Here is a 21563-nt window from a genome sequence, read left to right on the forward strand (position 1 = left end):
TGCACCATTTCTTATTGGAACCTCCGTGAAGTCCTGCCTGAAATACTCCTTGATGTAAAGCCACCCCCTTTGTTGATTTTAACTCCCTGTAAGCCAACCCTGTAAGCCGTGTCATCAGTCGCCCCTCCCTGCGTCAGAGCAACGGCAAACAATCGTGCATCTGAGTTGAGAGTGCTGTCCAGAGCAGTCACAATGGAGCACTCTGGGATAGCTCCCGGAGGCCAATACCGTCGAATTGTGTCCACAGTACCCCAAATTTGACCCGGCAAGGCCAATTTAAGCGCTAATCCACTTGTCAGGGGTGGAGTAAGGAAATCGATTTTAAGAGCCCTTTAAGTCGAAATAAAGGGCTTCATCGTGTGGACGGGTGCAGGTTTACATCGATTTAACGCTGCTAAATTCGACCTAAAGTCCTAGTGTAGACCACGGCAAAATGCTGTAATCATTATGTTTTTTAATACTGTGAAATCCGGGCTACCAACTGTTTTATGAGACAATGGCTTTATAGATCTATACAAGACCAAATTTCATTCAATGTGGATTCTTGTCCTGCTCCTTCCCAGAACCCTGTTGATAGGCAGTGATATGGTTTCCCTTGTAGTTCATTTTTTTTACAGCATAATGATAGATATGCCAACCTTGAAATGAAATAAGGAAATGGGAATATTTTCCTTTCTCTATGCCACCCACTTTGGAGGAAAAACAAGAGTCTGACTCGTTACAAAGCAATTTTGTTTTAAAGCTATGACTTTCAAATAGAAAAACACCCTAATGAGAATTTTATTTTTTAAGTTTACAAGACAGTTTCATGTGATTTATAATAATAATGTTGTCTGCTCCACAGTACGGTCAAAACATGAGAGATCCTTAGACCAGAGGGTAAACAAGCTCAAAAGAAAAAGGAAAGAAGCAGCTGAAAAGGAAAATTCACCAGCATCAATGGCTGATGGATGGATGAAGCCCAGTAAATATATTTTGCTTATTGGTTTGGTTATTTTATGAAGTTTTGTATTTTAACCAAATACATAAGGGTAGGTGAGAAAGATGGTAAAGTTAAATTTTGTAAAATGTTTATTTGATGGTAAATTGGAACATCTCTGTTTTTCTTAATCAGACATGGACAGTTCTCCTGATAATGCTGTACTCGGAGCTACAGGGACACCTCCACCAGAACCACCAAAGAACCAGGAATCTGCTCTGAGACCTTTAACAACAACAACGCCAACGCAAAATAGCAAAAGAGCGCAGACGAAGCATCAGTGCAGTTCAAAGCTCATATACGTCAAACCCAAAGACAAAACAAAAGACTCTGGTAAAAAAACAACCACACAAACACAACTCCAGTTCCTCAGTGGTCAACACCACAGCAAACCATGAGAAAACTGTGAGTGAAAACGCACACATTCACAAACCCGGAGCACACTCTTTAGGGGTAAAGAACATAAGAACGGCCATACTGGGTCAGACCAAAGGTCCATCTAGCCCAGTATCCTGTCTTCCGACAGTGGCCAGTGCCAGGTGCCCCGGAGGGAATGAACAGAACAGGTAATCATCAAGTGAATCCATCCCTTGTCACTCATTCCCAGCTTCTGGCAAACAGAGGGTAGGGACACCATTCCTGCCCATCCTGGCTAATAGCCATTGATGGACCTATCCTCCATGAATTTATCTAGTTCTTTTTTGAACTCTGTTATGGTCTTGGCCTTCACAACATCCTCTGGCAAGGAGTTCCACAGGTTGACTGTGCGTTGTGTGAAGAAATACTTCCTTTTGTTTTAAACCTGCTGCCTATTAATTTCATTTGGTGACCCCCAGTTCTTGTGTTATGAGAAGGAGTAAACAACATTTCCTTATCTACTTTCTCTACACCAGTCATGATTTTATAGACTTCAATCAGATCTCCCCTTAGCCATCTCTTTTCCAAGCTGAAAAGTCCCAGTCTTATTAATCTCTCCTCATATGGCAGCCGTTCCATACCCCTAATCATTTTTTTTGCATTTTTCTGAACCTTTTCCAATTCCAGTATATCTTTTTTGAGATGGGACAACCACATTTGCACACAGTATTCAAGATGTGGGGATACCATGGATTTATATAGAGGCAACATGATATTTTCTGTCCTATTATCTATCCCTTTCTTAATTATTCCCAGCATTCTGTTCGCTTTTTTTGACTGCCGCTGCACATTGAGTGGATGTTTTCAGAGAACTATCCACAATGACTCCAAGATCTCTTTCTTGAGTGGTAACAGATAATTTAGACCCCATCATTTTATATGTATAGTTGGGATTATGCTTTCCAATGTGCATTACATTGCCCTTGTCAACATTAAATTTCATCTGCCATTTTATTGCCCCATCACCCAGTTTTGAGAGATCCTTTTGTAGCTCTTCGCAGTCTGCCTGGGTCTTAACTATCTTTAGTAATTTTGTATCAGCTGAAAATTTTGCCACCTCACTATTCACCCCTCTTTCCATATCATTTATGGTTGTGAATAAAAAAACCAAGGACTGAAAGCTCCTGCGATGCTGGGGTATCTCCTATGAAGTATCTGAAAATTATTATGAACCATTCTCCCAACACAATAAGCTCAGCACAGCTCTTTGGTATTCTAAAAGGATTTGGGGAAAATATGACACTTCGTAAAGGGGGGACAGCATTTGGGGGATAAACGGATGGCTGCCCAAAAGTTACAGGCCAGGGTCACTGTAAAAAAATTTTAAAAGGCTAAAGATGTGATAAGGAGAAAAAAAACAAAAGAGATGCCCCCTATTGGAGGCTCTCAAACTGATGTGTCTGAGAATGGGGAGGTGGACTCTGACCTGCGGGGTGATGGTGACTCTCACACAGAGTCTGATTTAGAAAATTCCCCAGAAAGCTCTCTAGACGGGTCCCTGTCTATTCCTGATGATCCTCACCGTGGCCCCTCAAAGTCTGACTCTCAAATAGCATCTCACGTAGAAGACGTAGAGGAACCTCCAAATAACCCTGAAAATGCAGATGCAGACCCCCAAACAGATGTGTATATGGGCGAGTGAGAAGCTGGCAACAGGAATTACCTAGACTTGGGGGTTCGGTGTATTATGAGGAATTTCGTTTTGTCAATCTTGAGCGAATGAATTCAGCTCAGCAGGTCATTGAAGCCATACACAGGGGAATACAGTTAGTTCTCGATGACCTTAACAAGAGGGTAGCCCCTGACGATTACGTTCAGTTACGTTTAGAGAGTCGTAATTTAACCAACCTTTGTTTTCAGTAAGAACTAGAGATGAGCTGTCTGCTGAAAACTTCTTAAATCAGAACTCAAAGCTGTTACAGAATAATGGGGAGATGCATGTCGATGGGACATTGCACCTCGTTGTGACATGGTAAAAACCATGGGCGGGGGTGGCCATAGAGTTTTAAATTCTATCCTCAGTAATCAAACCATCCATAAAAAGAGACAGTGCTTAGTAGACCTGACTTACACCGGTACCAATCTGTGTTTTGCGGGCGGTTCTTGGCTGTCATGTCCGACTGTAAACCCACAGACGGGGAGTTCTTAGACGGGGCGAGAAAGTTGCATGAGAAACTGGAGTGGGCAGATAAAAAAAAGATTATGCTCAGCAACCTAGCGGCGTTTTAACAGCATTTAGGAGTCAACATACAGGTGGTGCTTTATGCGGCAAAAGGCAGGTGGGTTTTTTTTTTTTAAACAGGAGGCCCAGTGTACCCCAATACTATTTTCATCCTGTTGCACGATGAGCATTATTATGGGGTTCTTGATGTGAAAAAGTTGTTCAGTGCGAAAAATTATTGTGACATTTGCCACATGGTGTACAGTCACGACCACTCTTGCAGGTATCGTTGCCACCTCTGCTTGAGTGCGACGCGCTCAGACAGTGTGGGCGTGCAGCTGAGGTGTCCTAGCTGTAGACTGTATTGTCACTCCAAAGAGTGTTTAGACAGACACGTTGACTGCACATCAAAAAAACAAGTCGAATGCCTGTCTAAAACGTTGTGTGATAAGTGTCAGTCTTACGTGGACGAGGGGCACAGGTGTAAAAGGAGGCATTGTAAGCACTGTCAGGGTTTGATCATCGATGATGTAGACAGCCACCTGTGTTTTATGGATAGCATTAGAAAGCCTGAATCATCGAAAAAGTATATTTTTTACGATTTTGAATGAATGCAGGAGATGGGGTTGCATGTGCCCAATTACATTTTTGCTATGTCCCTAAAGCCATAAAAATCCTGGGAATTTATGGGCCGTGAGTGTCTTTCTACCTTTGTTAAGACCTTCATTGGCAAAAAGTTCCAGGACTACGTGTTCCTAGCACACAATTCCAAAGGTTACGATGCGTACTTCGTTGTTAGACAGTTACTGAAGGAAAAGATGGGCATAGAACTGATAACTCAGGGTAGTAAACTAATGTGTATGGAAGTTAAGGCCCTGGGCATTCATTTTATAGACTCTTTAATCTTCTTGCCCATGAAACTTAGCAAGCTCCCGTAGGCGATGGGGTTTGAAGGTTGCAAAGGGTATTTCGCACATTTTTTTAACTCTTTAGAAAACCAAAATTACATGGGGCCTATGCCCAGGGTGAAGCACTATGGCGTAGACAGCATGATGCCCAGGGAGAAAGCAGAATTTCTTGACTGGTCTCGGGACAACAGATATGAGACGTTTGACTTGCAGAAAGAGCTCGCATATTATTGTCAGCAGGATGTCCACATTTTGAGACGGGCCTGTATCCTGTACAGAGAAGAGATCATGAAAAGGACAGAGGTGGGAGTTATTGTAGAGAGAGGCCCTGGTAAATTCACAGAGGTAAACTTGTGTATATAATGCTGGCATCTGTCTGCATGGCTATGTATGGGTTTATGTTTTTGCAGCCTAACACAGTAGCTCTTCTCCCACCAGACAACTATCACAGGCAGAAAAAGAGATATTTGACCCCCTCTATTCAGTGGCTGTTGTATACCGCTTACAAAGAAAATATATAGATACGGCATGCTTTACAGAGTGGGGAATTACAGGTAGGTGCCCTACTTTCTAGACCATTACACCATCGTTAATGGGGTATGCACAGCCTTTGAGTTTAATGGGTGGTTTTTCCACAGCTGTGTCACCTGTTATTGTGGAAAAGCACAGAACCCTATGATGGGGACAACTTTTGGGTTTCTTTATTACAAGACGCAGCTCAAGACCGACTATCTGAAAAGACTTGGTTATGTAGTGAGGACCCTCTGGTAGCATGAGCGGGAGGTGATGATAGAAACAGAGAGGGAGCCTGCAGATTTCTTAAACAAAGCCCAGCTGCCTCAGCCTCTCATGCCTACGGATGCTCTTTTTTGGGAGAGGACTAATGCTATCCGCCTATATTACAAACCTAACCCCGGTGAAGAAATCCACTACTATGATTTTACCAGCCTGTACCCTTTCATAACAAAAACCAAAGAATACCCTATCAGAAACCCCCATTTTGTTCATGACAAATTTGGACCCTTTGCAATTTTGGAATTGCAAAAGTTAAAGTGTACCGCCGCAAGGCCTCTTTTTCACTGTCAGAGTGGGTGGCAAACTTATGTTTCCGCTATGCCGAACCTGTGCAGAAACTGAGCAACAGGAGACATGCACCCATAGTACGAGGAGAGGGCCATTCTGGGGACTTGGTGCACGGTGGAATTGAACGTGGCCATAACGAAGGAGTACGCGGTGGCTAAAATCTATTAAATCTGGCATTTTGAAGAAAAATCTAACAAACTCTTTTCAGAGTACATAAAATTACACCTCCACCAGAAACAAGAGGCTTCAGGGTATCCCAGCTGGATTTTCCTCTTGAGATCTGTGTCTCAGACACGAGCAAAAACAGCTGATGCATGATAAATTTACTCCCACAGGGCTATCGATGTGTGAGTTCTCAAAAGCCTCTAGAAAGACATTGTCGAGCTGAGAGATTTTCAGAAAAGAAACACTGTAAGCCCCCCTACTGCTTGTTTTTAGATTTACACAACCCTGGGTCAGTTCCTAACCCCATTACACCCCATCCTCGACCATCACTTCTTAATGGTTCATTTACCTAAGTGATGTCTTTTCCATTCACCTTGCCACCAGTGACTCCATTGAGCTGTGGTCACCTTCCTCCATAGGGGTGGACAACGAGAGGCCGTCACGCTCGTCGGGCTGCCTCACAAGTGCTTGGGTTTCAGGATCAGGTTACAGCGTATCCATCAATGCGATACAAAGGGCTCCCCGTGGCCACTCCCTCCTCCTCTTCAGAACTGTCGCTGATGTAGTGCTTCCTCCACGGGTGGCCTAAGGTCCTCAGAGCTAAAACAAAGTCTGAAGTTCTCATGGGGTGGTGAAGGAGTCCATGTTTCCTCTCAGTATTTCCATGATTTCTAAAACACACTTTTTAGAACAAAATGGCCTCTTCTGCACAGCACTGGGACTTCTGGGGGCGGTGCTGTGCTCTTATTGGTATAGGGCGGTTGGGGGGAATTCTTAGAGGGTTCACATGACACCCTTTGCTTCCGGTCATGTGTCCATCTTGACCCTGGAATTAATATCCCCAGGGGGTGGGTCTTTGGGCGACAGGTGGGTGTGGCCTGAGGGGTCAGGGGGCAGGGCCTACATGTGATTGACTGTAGGTCACTCAAGTAAGTGAAGGACTGATCAATATCGCTTTGAAGATAATGGAAAGACTCCATTGACTTCAGCAGGCTTTGGATCAGGCTCCAAGAATCTAATTTTTAAAAGCATTTAACTGCTTAATGATGCAGATAGCCACTTAGTGGGATTTTCAAAAGGGGCCAAGTACCTACTTGCATCTTTAGATTCCACTGTCACCACCACCACTGTTGCTTTTACCATCAACCTCCCTTTTCTTCACCCCCTATCCACCTGTTTTTCACTGGTCTGTCTGTTTGCCAGGTTTGGTTTTGGTAGGATGTGAAAACCAAACACATTTTTATGTATAACAATTTTGCATTACATTTTCTATTAGAAAATCATTTAAAATATTAATGTACTGCATCATACTTGCTACTATTCTTCCTTCTCTCACTTTCCTCCAGTTTCTCTCCACTTCTTTTTTTCTCCTCCTCTCCCCTTCATTATCACTCCCTATGGCAGATCAGCACTGCAGAGGCCTATGCTATTTCCTTCTCCCCCTCCCAGGGGGAGTGAGAACAGCACCTGGAATACCTTTCTTTCCACAAGCCCACACAGTTAGGAGAAGGGGTCACCAGCCGCTATTTTCTCTTCCTCCTCCCGCATGGACAAGAGGCTGGACTGTGGATCTTCAGCTCTTGACCACTGGGGAGAAAAACCCTCCATGCTGCCACCCAACAATAGCTGTAACCAGCTTGTACTCCCCTTCCCATGACTCAGAAAAGTGCAATGCCAACAATTTAAGGATCATGAGGAAAAGGAGAGGACATGGAGGGAAGCCAGGACTTTTGGCCAAGTGCAGAACAGGTGAGCATGATCTATGCCAGGGGTCTCAAACTCACATCACCAGGAGGGCCACATGAGGACTTGTACGTTGGCCCGAGGGCCGCATCACCCCCGCCCCACGCTGCCCCGCCCCTCACTCCACCCCTGCCCACAGGGTGCAACAGGGGGCTCAGGGCAGGGGTGCAGGAGGGAGTGCGGGGTGTGGCAGGGGGTTGGGGTGCGGCAGGGGCTCAGAGCAGGGAGTTGGGGTGCGGGGTGTGGCAGAGGGCTCAGGGCAGGGGGTTGGGGTGCAGGAGGGAATGTGGGGTGGGGCAGGGGGCTCGGGTGCAGGCAGGGGGCACAGGGCAGGGAGTTGGGGTGCGGGGTGCAGGAGGGGTTTGGGTTCCGGCCCGACGCCGCTTACCTTGGGCGGCTCCGGGGTGGCAGGGGCGTGCACCAGGGCCAGGGTAGGCTCCCTCCCTGCCTGCCCTGGCCCTGGCCCCGGCCCCGTGCCGCTCCACTCTGGGAAGTGGCGGGCACCGCTTCCCTGCGGCCCCGGGGGAGCAGAGAACTCCATGAGCTGTTCTTGCCTGTGGGTACCTCCCCCTAAGCTCCCATTGGCCGCGCTTCCCCATTCCCGGCCAATGGGAGCTTCAGGGGAGGTAACTACAGGCAAGAACAGCTCACGGAGTTCTCTGCTCCCCCAGGGCCACAGGGAAGCGGTACCTGCCGCTTCCCGGAGTGGCACGGGGCCCTCAGCACCACGGGGTTGGCAAATGCCTGGGCCGGAACCAAAGCCCTGAGGGGATCCGGATCCGGCCCGGGGCTGTAGTTTGCCCACCCTTGGCCTGGAGGTAGGCTGGGGACACAGCGCGCTGGGGAGGGGATGGCGGGGGCCGTGGGGAGCTTGGCGGGCAGCAGGGAAGAACAGGCCGCGTGTTTGAGACCCCTGATCTATTCCCTGGCTCCTTCCTTACTCCCTGTAGATTCCTAGGAGGCGCCACTCCCCAGGTCATTACATTCCAGCTCCAACTCTGCAGCTGGTCTGCAGAGAATGGTGAGAGCAGTTGATATGCCTCCAACGAGAATACCATGGTGGCTGTGCTCTGTACCACCATCCCTTTTGAGGATCCCAATCAGGCTGGGCTCAGGATAATTGTCCTCCCTTGGATAGCAGCTGCTGAGAGGGGACAAATGGAGAAAGTGGGCCTTTGTGAAAAGGATTTCGGAGGTAGTAGCCATTATTGTGGACCCCAAAAGAATGGTGGCAGCAATCCATTTTTTTATTAAAAAATAGCAGCAATATGCCTACCACATGATAAACCTGCAGAGTGTGTGTGTGTGTGTGTGTGTGTCTGTGTGTTTGTTGACAGAGCAGAGAAGTCGATTGCCACACTGGAAGATGGCGGCTGTGGAAGAATCAGATTCAGAGACTCCAGAAGCTAAAGTGGAACCTTGTGGAGCTGCTGCAAGAAAGATCAAACAATGCAGAAAGCCAGTCCAAGAAAGAGTCTTCATGTAACAGATCTCTGAGAAACCACTGAAGGGCCCCATGCCAATATATTCTTCTAATGCTGGCCCCAAGTGTGAGATGCATACTGCCAGTAAAACCTATAACAAATTCTAAGCACAAATGGCTAGCCACTTTCCATCCCTGCCAACCACAGTCACCCACATAGTTGCTGAACATGTTAGGCAGGGAACAGAAACACTACCATGTGACTTAGATTTCCCATCACACAACACCAATCGCATAGACCATTGGAAGGAACAATTCGCAAATAACTTGTAGACTAAAAATTATTTGGCTGAACAACACTGGATTAACAAATATCTTCTTAAAAATCAGGATTCTCTCAAGAACATTTCACTAAACAAAAACAGACTATGCCTTTCAAACCATCTTATTCAACTGAAAGTAGAAATACAGGCTTATCCTGCCATGGGAATGACAGAAAGTAGAGGGGGGGGGAGCTAAGAAAGAAGAATAGAAAATTGCTACATCTGACAAGGACAATTACCAAACATGTCATGGAAAAACACCCAAATCAGAATGAGTAGGATTAACTAGTCCATACTATGGCTGAAGAGACGTGATTGTATACATCTGATTGTGAAAGAGCACACACAAAAATGGAACAGATATGGAATGGAAAACACCTGACATTATAATGAAGGCTCAGACCTTCCCCAGGCAATGGATGCACTTCATAGGAGCTGTAGAATTAAAAGTCATTGTTGTTTGATGCATGACTGTTTCCAAATTATTGCAAAACACAAGCTGCTTCTTATTTCTAAATAAAGCTTCATTGTTCAAAATATATATCTAAAGAGAGATGTGACAGGGTGCTATCAGCAGCACCCTGATTGCTGACATTGCTGCCGTCTGGAGAAGGCTGTAGGCCCAGCAGAGGGCAATTATACACTTTCTGGTGGGGGATTGTGAGCACCTGGGTGACAATCACTGGGTTAATAAGGTAATTGTGGAGAATATAAGGAGAGGAAAGAGGAAGCAAGGGGACCTCAAGAGGAGTTCAGATAGGGTTGCCAGAAGGTCTGGTTGAAAAGGGGACCTGGCAGCATCCAGTCAGATGTACTGACCAGACACCAAAAGACCAGTTACAGGAAGGTGCCAGGTCATCAACCTGCACCAGAGCACGCAGGCAGCTCACTCTGTGTCCCAGCCCTGGAGCAGGAGAAGCCCAGCTGGGAGGGAAGGGAGGTGGAGAGGATCGAGCGACAAGGAAGGGGGTGGCAGAAAGAGGGCAGGGGTGGGGCCTGTGGGAAGAGGCAGGGCAGGGAAGGGGTATTCACACCAGAGGTCTGTGGGTGTTGTGTGTGCTCAGCACCACCTAGTGGCTTCTCCCCTTAGGCTAAGGGAAAGGGCCTTCATCTGTGGGTGGACTGGCACCCGGGATTTCAAGAGGTGTTGGTTCCCAGCACTGTGTCGCACACATACCACTCACCATACAAAGATAATAGTAACTAGAGAATCGCACGCTTTGTTGCTTATGTAGGCCAAGCTGTATACCCAATGAGAATGTTAAGCTGCTGGCCAGTGCTATATGCAGGCATGCAGCAGGGGGCACCAGAGAGATACTTCTTCCTGCAGCAATTTGGTGGTAAGGAAGGGATGTGTAGGCAGCTGGGGAGGAGTAATGGAGACAGAGAGGAGGGTTTTTTCCACTCCCCCTGAACTCAGCCAATGTCTACCCTTAAAACACGACAGCTGCACTGCTGTAGCACTTCAGTGTAGACACTAACTAAAGCGTCAGGAGGGGTTCTCCCATTGCTGTAGTTAATCCCTGCTCCCCTTCCCCACACTCTGGCTCCCTACTTTACCCAGTGCTTTTGCAGATGTACCTGCATTTACATTAGGGGGTCTTACTAGTGCAGCTATATTGGTCAGAAGTCACACTGTATCACACCGCTGATGGACAAAGCTATGCCAGCAAAAGTCTGTAGTGCCAACCTGGCCTAATTTGGGGGCTGTTTTTGTTATTTTCACTGGGTAATTCACAGGGCTACTCACATACCACAAGAAAAAATACCTCTACTACCTGGCAAATAAGTAAAGGAAATCATGCCAGTCACGGTAGGCAGAACCCCTGGAGTAAACATGAAACGCAGGTGGAGAATATATAATGCTGCCAGTAACGTCAGCCCACCACTGTGATATCACTTTGTAAATATTTGCAAATTCAAAGCTTTCAAATATCAAATGCACATACTGGTTATGAAACACATATATTCAGCTAACAAACCATAGTCTTTATTCTTAGCACTGACATCTGTTTTGTGCTCTCAGAGAGCTGTTCATTAAGCCATAACAGTCAGCCGCATAGTCATGGTGCTTTAAATTCCAGGAAGCACAGAACTTGTATAGGTGATAGAGAGACAACTAAATGAAAACAAGGAAGATAACATTACAAACCTGTGGCAGCAGGCACAGCAATAGCCAAACTACACACTGCCATGCTAGAGTTCTGAAGATATACTACACAGAACTTAGAACTGAGTTTAGTTGTGGGTCCCAGACTCCTAGGAACCAATCCAACTCCTAATAATGTCAATAGCAGTCTTTCCACTGACTTCACTGATAGCTGGATCAGATACTATTATTATTACATGTAAATTTCTGCATAACAACTAGGCCAAAGAGCAGTAACCACATGCATGATAAGGATTGCAGAAAACTGGGCTAGAAACCTCTCAAAAACAGGCTGTATCATGAGATTTCTTGTTTATCTTCCTTCCGTATGAACCTGACATGCCATGAGAACCGCCTTTTTCACAATATTTCTGATTGCAGCCATAACTGCAGCCAGATTGTGCTGAGCTGTGTGAAAATGGAAGATAATGAAGAAAAACAGTTAGCCAAATTCTGGTCATTTGTAAGCTTCCAAGACGTTCCATTTCATTTGTGTTCTAGAAATGAGCAAATGCTGAAGAGGCTGCTTCTTGTCAAATGCCTATCACCCATCCCTAGCAGTTGCATTTTTTGTTGTTAAATACTGGAAGTCAAACTCAGAGGGGATGTGAAAAGTACAGCCACATAAAAATGTTGAGGGGGAGGGGAAGAAGGCATGAGAATGCTTGAGGTTTTCTTATGTAGTGCATAATTAGTCTGTAGGACCCACTGACACAACAGTGAAGCCAACAGCTTAGCAGAATTTTAAAGAAAGATTAGACATTTATATGATTAAGGTTATCCACACTTCCATAAAATATATGGAATGTATATATAAATATACAATGTATAAGGACTACAAACCTTCATTCTTTCAGGCACAAGTCAACCACTTACTGCCTGGAATTAAGAAAAAACTTCCCCTAAAGACAAGTTTTTCCATAATTGTCCTTTATAGCATTTCTTGGAACCAGGCAGTGCAAGATAAATGATACCAGAGTGACCACACATCTGAGCTGGAATGGGAACCTGTATCTATCTATGAGAACTGCAGCCATGTTGAAAATATAAAGAAAAAAAATTGTTGCTCATACTCATACAGCACCCCCCCACAACTGTGTCTCTGATTATGAAGTCTAAGCAAGTCTAAGCTGGTGTAAACTATACACTAATAGACTCAACATGAAACACAACTCATTGGAGGTTATAAGAAACCACAAGGTAAAGCAGGTGTGGGGCACAGTCTCGGCTTTCCTTCCATGTACACTTCAATCTACACCTGCTTCTAGCCTCTCAAGCAGAGCCGGATTTAGGGGGAGGAGACCCAGGTGACCACTTGGGGTGCCAGGCTTAGGGGGCGCCACGCACAGGGTGCTGTTTTTGATGTTAGCGACAAAAGGGAAATAGAATGTTTGAAGTAACATGTTTCAGGTATTCTGTATGTGGATTCATTTTTCACTAACCTCCTAGAATGTTCTGGATCTTTATAGAATCTCATGGAACCTTCCAGACTTTCTGAGAACTACATTTTCCTGGAACCTCCTAGAATGTTGTCAGCCATGCCTTCCTAGGTGTATAAGAGGCAGGGCGTCGCCAGTCAGTCAGTGAGATATAAGAACGAACTGAAGTGAAGTGAGAGCTCAGCTGCGATACTGTGAACCTTGTTTTATTGTGTAACTGTGAAAGTGTACTTACGTTTTAAGACTTGAAGGGTGTAAATAGTGACTAATGAAGGAAATATTTAATGAGATATCAGAGATATCTATTGAACCCCTATCTATGCAACAATATAAAAGAAATATTGTTACTTCTTTTGCCATGCTTAACACATAATGTTTGATGACTTTCTGAGACTGTGGAACACAGACTGTTGCTCTCCCTAATACTGTTTTCCCTACTGTAACACTATTTAATACTAGTCCATGCAATGCACAGTTCAATCTCTTGATGTTAGTACATCTCAGTTATTCTTAAAATTAAAAAGTTTCTATAAGCTGAGAAGAAATGAAATTTGTATTTGCTTATATATGGTATGAATAAATATAGATTTACAGATCCTAGCATTCAAATTTATTGTCTTATATGAGTGGGATAAATCATGGATGTAGATGGTGCATCAAAGTTGTGAAATGGGGTACAAATGCAATAAAAAAATAAGGTATTCAAAAGTTTAACAAATGGAGGGGGGCATCGAAGACACTCCTTGCCTGAGGCACCACTTGGTCGAGAGCTGGCCCTGCTCTCAGGACCTGACCTTCTGCTGCCTTGCACCTTGTGTGGTCATTTATGCCTGTACAGTACAAACAAAGTGCAGAGTGGGCATACAATGCTACCTAATCAGAATGGTAGCATTCTATACCTAATTTACCCCAGTTTAGATTGCTGCACACACTTACCAGGCATTGGAAAATCAGGCTCAAGCATGTAAATTACACCAGTTTAAGTTTCCTTACTCTCACTTACTAACATGTAATTTATGCCATTTTATTCACCATGTCCGAATTTGGCCATAGGGAAAAGTGTATTCCAAGACAAAAATGAAAAAGAGTGTTTCATCATCAAAAAAAGAAGTGCAGAATGAAAATAAATACAAGTAGATAAGCAACAAATCCACAACATGAGGTAGTAAGGTATATCAACAGCAGCCAGGGAGTGAAGAGCTGTGGCTTAGAGATGGTCCTGAGCTCAGAGATTAGAGCTCCATCTAGAGCTGCATTTTTCCAAAATTTTGGAGGAAGCTAGAGCAGAAGGTTTAATGTGGGCCCATCTTTAGTTGTGGCCCAAAGCTTCAATCTATGGAACCAACATACCAATGACATTTAGCCAATTCTGTACTCCACTGCTTCCCAGTTTTCACGTATGCACCTAGTTTAGGGAAATAAGCCCATCTCACTCTCTAAACAAAGAGGACCAAACCCTTTCATGTTTACAATCCCTCTAAAAAAAAATACATTTGGCAAAATATCTAGAATTATCAGGAAGTGGAATGTTTCAAAATAGAGAGCTACCATGCCAAGCAGCAGGAATGGTCTGTAATTGCAGCTCCGAGCGATCAGGGGCCTTGATGGTGCCACCTACTGGATTCAGTGGCGAAGACAGAGATAAGAGCCCGGTACTTGCCTTGGATTCCCACAGATACCAGCATTCCCAGACACCCTCCATTGCCAAGTTTGTTCATCTCCACTGCTCAGAGCAGGCTGTGCTCACCATACACTGAAGTTTATGTTTCTACGCAAATTAGCTCACTGATTAATTTACTAGACCACCACAAACAGAGTGGCCAAAACTTGGTATCTGTGTGGCATGGGGAAGAGAGCCTGACTTCACCCTGGAGTTCCTTGCTTCTCCTCCAACCCATGACCTTCCTTCATTTCTACCCATGTGCCCTGCTGAATTCCCCAAATTAAAGGGGATGGGGCTAAATCCCCTTTGGACTTGTTAGTGTCCTGAAGGTTAAATAAACTAAAGATCTAGTAAGGAGAAAAACAAAAAAATGGCCATACTGGGTCAGTCCAAAGGTCCAACTAGCCCAGTATCCTGTCTTCCGACAGTGGCAAATGCCACATGCCCCAGAGAGAATGAACAGAGCAGGTAATCATCAAGTGATCCATCCCATCGCCCATTCCCAGCTTCTTGCAAACAGAGGTTATGGAGACCATCCCTGCCCATTCTGGCTAACAGCCATTGATGGACCTATCCTCCATGAATTTATCTAGTTCTTTTTTGAACTCTGTTATAGTCTTGGCCTTCACAACATCCTTTCGCAAGGAATTCCACAGGTTGACTGTGCGTTGTGTGAAAAAATACTTCCTTTTGTTTGTTTTAAACCTGCTGCCTATTAATTTTATTTGGTGACCCCTAGTTCTTGTGTTATGAGGAGTAAATAACAGTTCCTTATTTATTTTCCCCACACCAGTCATGATTTTATAGACCACAAGCATATCCCCTCCCTTAGTTGTCTCTTTTCCAAGCTGAAAAGTCCCCGTCTTATTAATCTCTCATCATACAGAAACCGCTCCATAACCCTAATTATTTTTGTTGCCCTTTTCTGAACCTTTTCCGATTCCAATATATATTTTTGAGATGGGGCAACCACATCTGTACTCAGTATTCAAGATTTATATAGAGGCAATATGATATTTTCTGCCTTATTATCTATCCCTTTCTTAATGATGCCCAACACTCTGTTTTCTTTTTTGACTGCCACTGCACACCGAGTGGATGTTTTCAGAGAACTATCCACAATGACTCCAAGATCTCTTTCTTGAGTGGTAACAACTAATTTAGACCCCATCATTTTATATGTATAGCTGGAATTATGTTTTCCATTGTGCATTACTTTGCATTTATCAACACTGAATTTCATCTGTCATTTTGTTGCCCAGTCACCCAGTTTTGTGAGATCCTTTTGTAGCTCTTCACAGTCTGCTTGAGACTTAACTATCTTGAGTAGTTTTGTATCATCTGCAAATTTTGCTATCTCACTGTTTACCTCTTTCTCCAGATCATTTATAAATATGTTGAATAGGACTGGGCCCAGGACAGACCCCTGGGGGATACCACTATGTACCTCTCTCCATTCTGATTAATTTACATAGACCACCACAAACAGAGTGGCCAAAACTTGGTATCTGTGTGGCATGGGGAAGAGAGCCTGACTTCACCCTGGAGTTCCTTGCTTCTCCTCCAACACATGACCTTCCTTCATTGCTACCCATGTGCCCTGCTGAATTCCCCAAATTAAAGGGGATGGGGCTAAATCCCCTTTGGACTTGTTAGTGTCCTGAGGGTTAAATAAACTAAAGACCTAGTAAACCTTTGTTTCCTATCTTTTAACCAGATACCAGTCCATGAGAAGTCCCTTCCCTCTTATCCTGTGACAGCTTACTTTGCTTAAGAGCCTTTGGTGAGGGACCTTGTCAAAGGCTTTCTGAAAATCTAAGTACACTATATCCACTGGATCCCCCTTGTTCACATACTTGTTGACCCCCTCAAAGAATTCTAGTAGATTGGTGAGGCATGATTTCCATTCACAAAAACCATGTTGACTTTTCCCCAACAAAGTATGTTCATCTATATGTCTGACAATTTTGTTCTTTACTATAGTTTCAAATAGTTTGCCTGGCACTGAAGTCTGTAATTGCCGTGATCACCTCTTGAGCCCTTTTTAAAAATTGGCATCACATTAGCTATCCTCCAGTCCTTTGGTACAGAAGCTGATTTAAATGATAGGTTACAAACTACAGTTAGTAGTTCTACAATTTCACATTTGAGTTCCTTCACAACCCTTGGGTGAATACCATCTGGTTGTGGTGAATTATTACCGTTTAGTTTATCAATTTGTTCCAAAACCTCCTCTAACGATACCTCAATAGGGAACAGTTCCTCAGATTTGTCACCTAAAAAGAATGGCTCAGGTTTGGGAATCTCCCTCACATCCTCAGCCGTGAAAACCGTGAAAGTCCCACATATATCACTGCACACATAACTCTTGGGATGAATACTTACAAAGGAAGCTGGTGATGTATCTTTAGAAAAATTTATGTTAGGCCCCGGTTCAGCAAATGCTTAGGTCAGATCTAAACTTAAAACAAAAGTCAGTTTAATGGTGTTGATTAAGGTGTAATTTTTATGACATTTTAATACCAGCAAAAGCAATTATACCTGCACAAAAGAGCTTTTGCCAGTTTAGCTTACTTTGTACAGGGAACTGGAATAAGTTTTTACCAGTATAGGCTGCATCTACACTAGGAGGGTGCGCCAGTACAGCAATACTAGTATACCAGCTATATCAGCAAACCTTTCCTAGCGTAGATTAGGCCTTATGCACAGGCTAAACTTGAAGCACTTTCAGAGCCAATCAGCGGGGGTCAGGAGGGCCATTTGGCCTGGGCCTCAAGCTCAAAGGGGGCCTCAAATTTAGACACTTGTTAATTTTTTGGCATTTGATAAGTGTTGCAACTTGTTTTTATGCCCATCCCTATCGGACCAAAATGTGACACAGTCTCTCAGCTTAGAGCTGCAAATTTAAGCAAATAAGAGATGTGATTTGGTAAAAGACAGCAAAAAAATTAACTGATATAAATTTTGTCATATTAAAGACTTAAAAATGCTCATAAATATTAATAAAAATATATGGGTTCTGATGGCACAAGATTAGACCATGATGAACATGTCCTCTCAGATCAGCTGATTACATAAACAAACCACTAGTAGTGGCTGGTGCTGGACCAAGTGAGTGTTGAAAGGTAGAGAATTGTTATATTTTAGTGTCTTTATAGTTTTATGAATAGTTGACGAAGGAATTATTTATGTATGAGAATTCCTCATTATTATCTTCATATGGTAGCTAAAAGAGGTGACTGGTTGATTGGTTGAGCCCTAGCTTGGCAGCTTGGCCATCATCATAGGCTATCATAGTCTATAGGCCCAGATTCAAGGTGAAAATTTGTGAGGACAATCTTGTACAGTGAGTTTCGTGAGGACAAATGCTTGAAATTTTTGGACATTATCCCTCTGTCTGTATCCGTATCTGTGTTTACTATATATATGTCATCCCTTTGTCTTCAGCTCAGCCTGTTATATTATACCTTGCGTGCTTGAGTTTTGATTCAGTGATGAGGATAATAACGTGTCTGATTGTTTCATTTTGTGTTCTTAATTACTGTTCCTTTGTCTGAAGTCTTTTCAGCTTTTGTGTACCATTCAGCATTTGTGTACATGTTTACAGTAGACGATTTCAAGTGTAGATAAGCTACTTCTTTACAGCAGAATATTCCAAGTATGGATAGGCTACATATTGACCAGATAGATCACTATGAAGAGGAGATTTGAAAGTGGTGCAAGAAAGACAGCTGTAGCAGCACAGGAGCTAGCAAACAGAGCTGTAAACAGGGGAGTTTCAGTGGGAGTTCTGTTGGAAGAGAAGAGGCTTGTAGGGGCTTTGTGCTGGGAGAGAAGCTGAGCCCTGATTGGGGGGGGCTTCTCTGACTAGGGGTCCTATAAAGGTAGCCAGCCAGTCAGGCAGTGGCATAGACAGCTTTAGCAGCACAGGAGCTAGCAAGCAGAGCTGTAAACAGGGGAGTTTCAGTGGGAGTTTGTATTGTGGTGCTTGTTTTGGGGTTTGTTTTTGCTGTGGGTGGTGGTGTTTTGGTGTGGTTTGTGTTTCCCAGATTAACAGGATTTAGGTGGGAAGGCTATGACAGATACAGAGGCAGCAGTGGGAGTGACTCATGTAGTGGAAGACACAATGAAGATGACTGGATGTGGAAGCTGCGGTATGTACATGATCCTGGAGGGGGTACCTGGTAAGAGTTTTGTCTGCATGAAATGCTGTCTGATAGAGCTGATGGAGGAAAAGATCTGAGGTTTGGAGATGCAGGTGGGAAGTCTGGCTGAGTTTAGAAAGGGGTTCTAGCAGATTATGGAGCAAAGACATGAGGTATCTGAAGGGAAAAGCTCAGACTTGCAGATGGAAGCAGGACTGAGGAATTCTGAGGGGAGACTGGATGAGGAAAGTGGTCAGTGGAAGCATGTGACTAAAAGAACCAGGCAGAGGAAAAGATGGGCTAGTGAAGGAGAAATAGAGCTCCAGAACAGGTTTGCAAAGTTGGAAAATGAAGAAGGGGCTCAGCAGGTAGCCACTGAAGGTGGAAGGGCAAGGAAGAAGAGAAGAGTGGCTAGTCCTATAGGAAAAGGGGAAGAATCAATGGAGACTACACCAAATATGAGCCCCAGGAGGATACAGGATGGGTTGAAGAGTATTACAAGGGAGAATAAGAATGGAAAGAATTTGCAGCCAGAGGGAACAGGGGATAGACTGGAGAATAGCACCATCACCAGGAAAAGGCAGGTCTATGTGATCGAGGACTCTTTACTGAGAAGAACAGACAGGCCTGTAACCAGAGCTGATCCAGAGAATAGAAGGGTATGCTGTCTTCCAGGTGCTAAGATACGGGATGTAGACCTGAGGTTGAAAAGGATCCTAAAGGGAGCAGGAAAGAATCCCCTAATTATCCTTCATGTGGGAACAAATGATATGGCTAGATTCTTGCTGGAAAGTAATAAGGGAGACTATGCTAGGCTGGGGAAGATGCTTAAGGAAATGGAGGCTCAGGTGATCTTTAGTGGGATTCTGCCTGTTCCTAGAGAAGGGCAACAAAGGTGTGACAAGATTATGACCATCAACAGATGGCTTAGGCAGTGGTGCTATAAGGAGGGCTTTGGGATGTATGGCCACTGGGAGGCATTCATGGACAGAGGACAGTCCTCTCGGGATGGACTTCATCTGAGTAGGGAAGGAAATAGACTTCTAGGATGGAGGCTGGCACAACTGATTAAGAGAGCTTTAAACTAGGAATTTGGGGGAGATGGTTGGGAGATGCCTGGGTAATCTCCACACTGGATTTTAGCATTGAGAGGGAAGAAAATGAAGTAAGAAAGGATATAGCTGTGGATAGGAGAATGTATATAAGGAGGAAGGGCAGTGTGGATACCAGTCTAATAGGTTATACTGGCTGTAGAATGACCGTGCCTAACAGGGCACAGAATGTGAGCGAGGCCAAACAGCAAAAATTAAGATGTTTGTACACCAATGCGAGGAGCCTAGGTAACAAAATGGAGGAACTAGAGCTACTGGTGCAGGAAGTGAAACCACATATTATAGGGATAACAGAAACATGATGGAATAGTAGTCATGACTGGACTACAGGTATTGAAGGGTATGTGCTGTTTAGGAAAGACCAAAATAAAGGTAAAGGTGGTGGAGTAGCATTGTATATCAATGATGAGGTAGAATGTAAAGAAATAAGAAGTGATGGAATGGATAAGACAGAGTCTGTCTGGGCAAAAATTACACTGGGGAAGAAAACTATTAGAGCCTCCCCTGGGATAGTGCTTCGGGTGTGCTATAGACCGCCAGGATCTAATTTGGATATGGATAGAGCCCTCTTTAATGTTTTTAATGAAGTAAATACTAATGGAAACTGTGTGATCATGGGAGACTTTAACTTCCCAGATATAGACTGGAGGAGGAGTGCTAGTAATAATAATAGGGCTCAGATTTTCCTAGATGCGATAGCTGATGGGTTCCTTCATCAAGTAGTTGCTGAACCGACTAGAGGGGATGCCATTTTAGATTTGGTTTTGGTGAGTAGTAAAGACCTCATAGAAGAAATGGTTGTAGGGGACAATCTTGGTTCAAGTGATCATGATCTAATTCAGTTCAAACTGAATGGAAGGATTAACAAAAATAAATCTGCAACTAGGGTTTTTTATTTCAAAAGGGCTGACATTCAAAAATTAAGGAAATTAGTTAGGGAAGTGGATTGGACTGAAGAACTTACGGATCTAAAGGCAGAGGAGGCCTGGGATTACTTTAAATCAAAGCTGCAGAAGCTACCGGAAGCCTGCATCCCAAGAAAGGGGAAAAAATTCATAGGCAGGAGTTGTAGACCAAGCTGGATGAGCAAGCATCTCAGAGAGGTGATTAAGAAAAAGCAGAAAGCATACAGGGAGTGGAAGATGGGAGGGATCAGCAAGGAAAGCTACCTTATTGAGGTCAGAACATGTAGGGATAAAGTGAGACAGGCTATAAGTCAAGTAGAGTTGGACCTTGCAAAGGGAATTAAAACCAAAAGTAAAAGGTTCTATAGCCATATAAATAAGAAGAAAACAAAGAAAGAAGTGGGAAAGCTAAACACTAAGGATGGAGTGGAGGTCAAGGATAATCTAGGCATGGCCCAATATCTAAACAAATACTTTGCCTCAGTCTTTAATAAGGCTAAAGAGTATCTTAGGGATAATGGTAGCATGACAAATGGGAATGAGGATATGGAGGTAGATATTACCATATCTGAGGTAGAAGCAAAACTCGAACAGCTTAATGGGACTAAATCGGGGGGGCCCACATAATCTTCATCCAAGAATATTAAAGGAATTGGCACATGAAATTGCAAGCCCAATAGCAAGAATTTTTAATGAATCTGTAAACTCAGGGGTTGTACTGTATGATTGGAGAATTGCTAACACAGTTCCTATTTTTAAGAAAGGAAAAAAAAGTGATCCAGGTAACTACAGGCTTGTTAGTTTGACATCTGAAGTATGCAAGGTCTTGGAAAAAATTTTGAAGGAGAAAGTAGTTCAGGACATTGAGGTCAATGGTAAATGGGACAAAATACAACATGGTTTTACAAAAGGTAGATCATGCCACACCAACCTGCTCTCCTTCTTTGA

The sequence above is a fragment of the Natator depressus genome, chromosome 9 (assembly GCF_965152275.1).
Source record: "Natator depressus isolate rNatDep1 chromosome 9, rNatDep2.hap1, whole genome shotgun sequence".
NCBI classification, from domain to species: Eukaryota; Metazoa; Chordata; order Testudines; family Cheloniidae; genus Natator; species Natator depressus.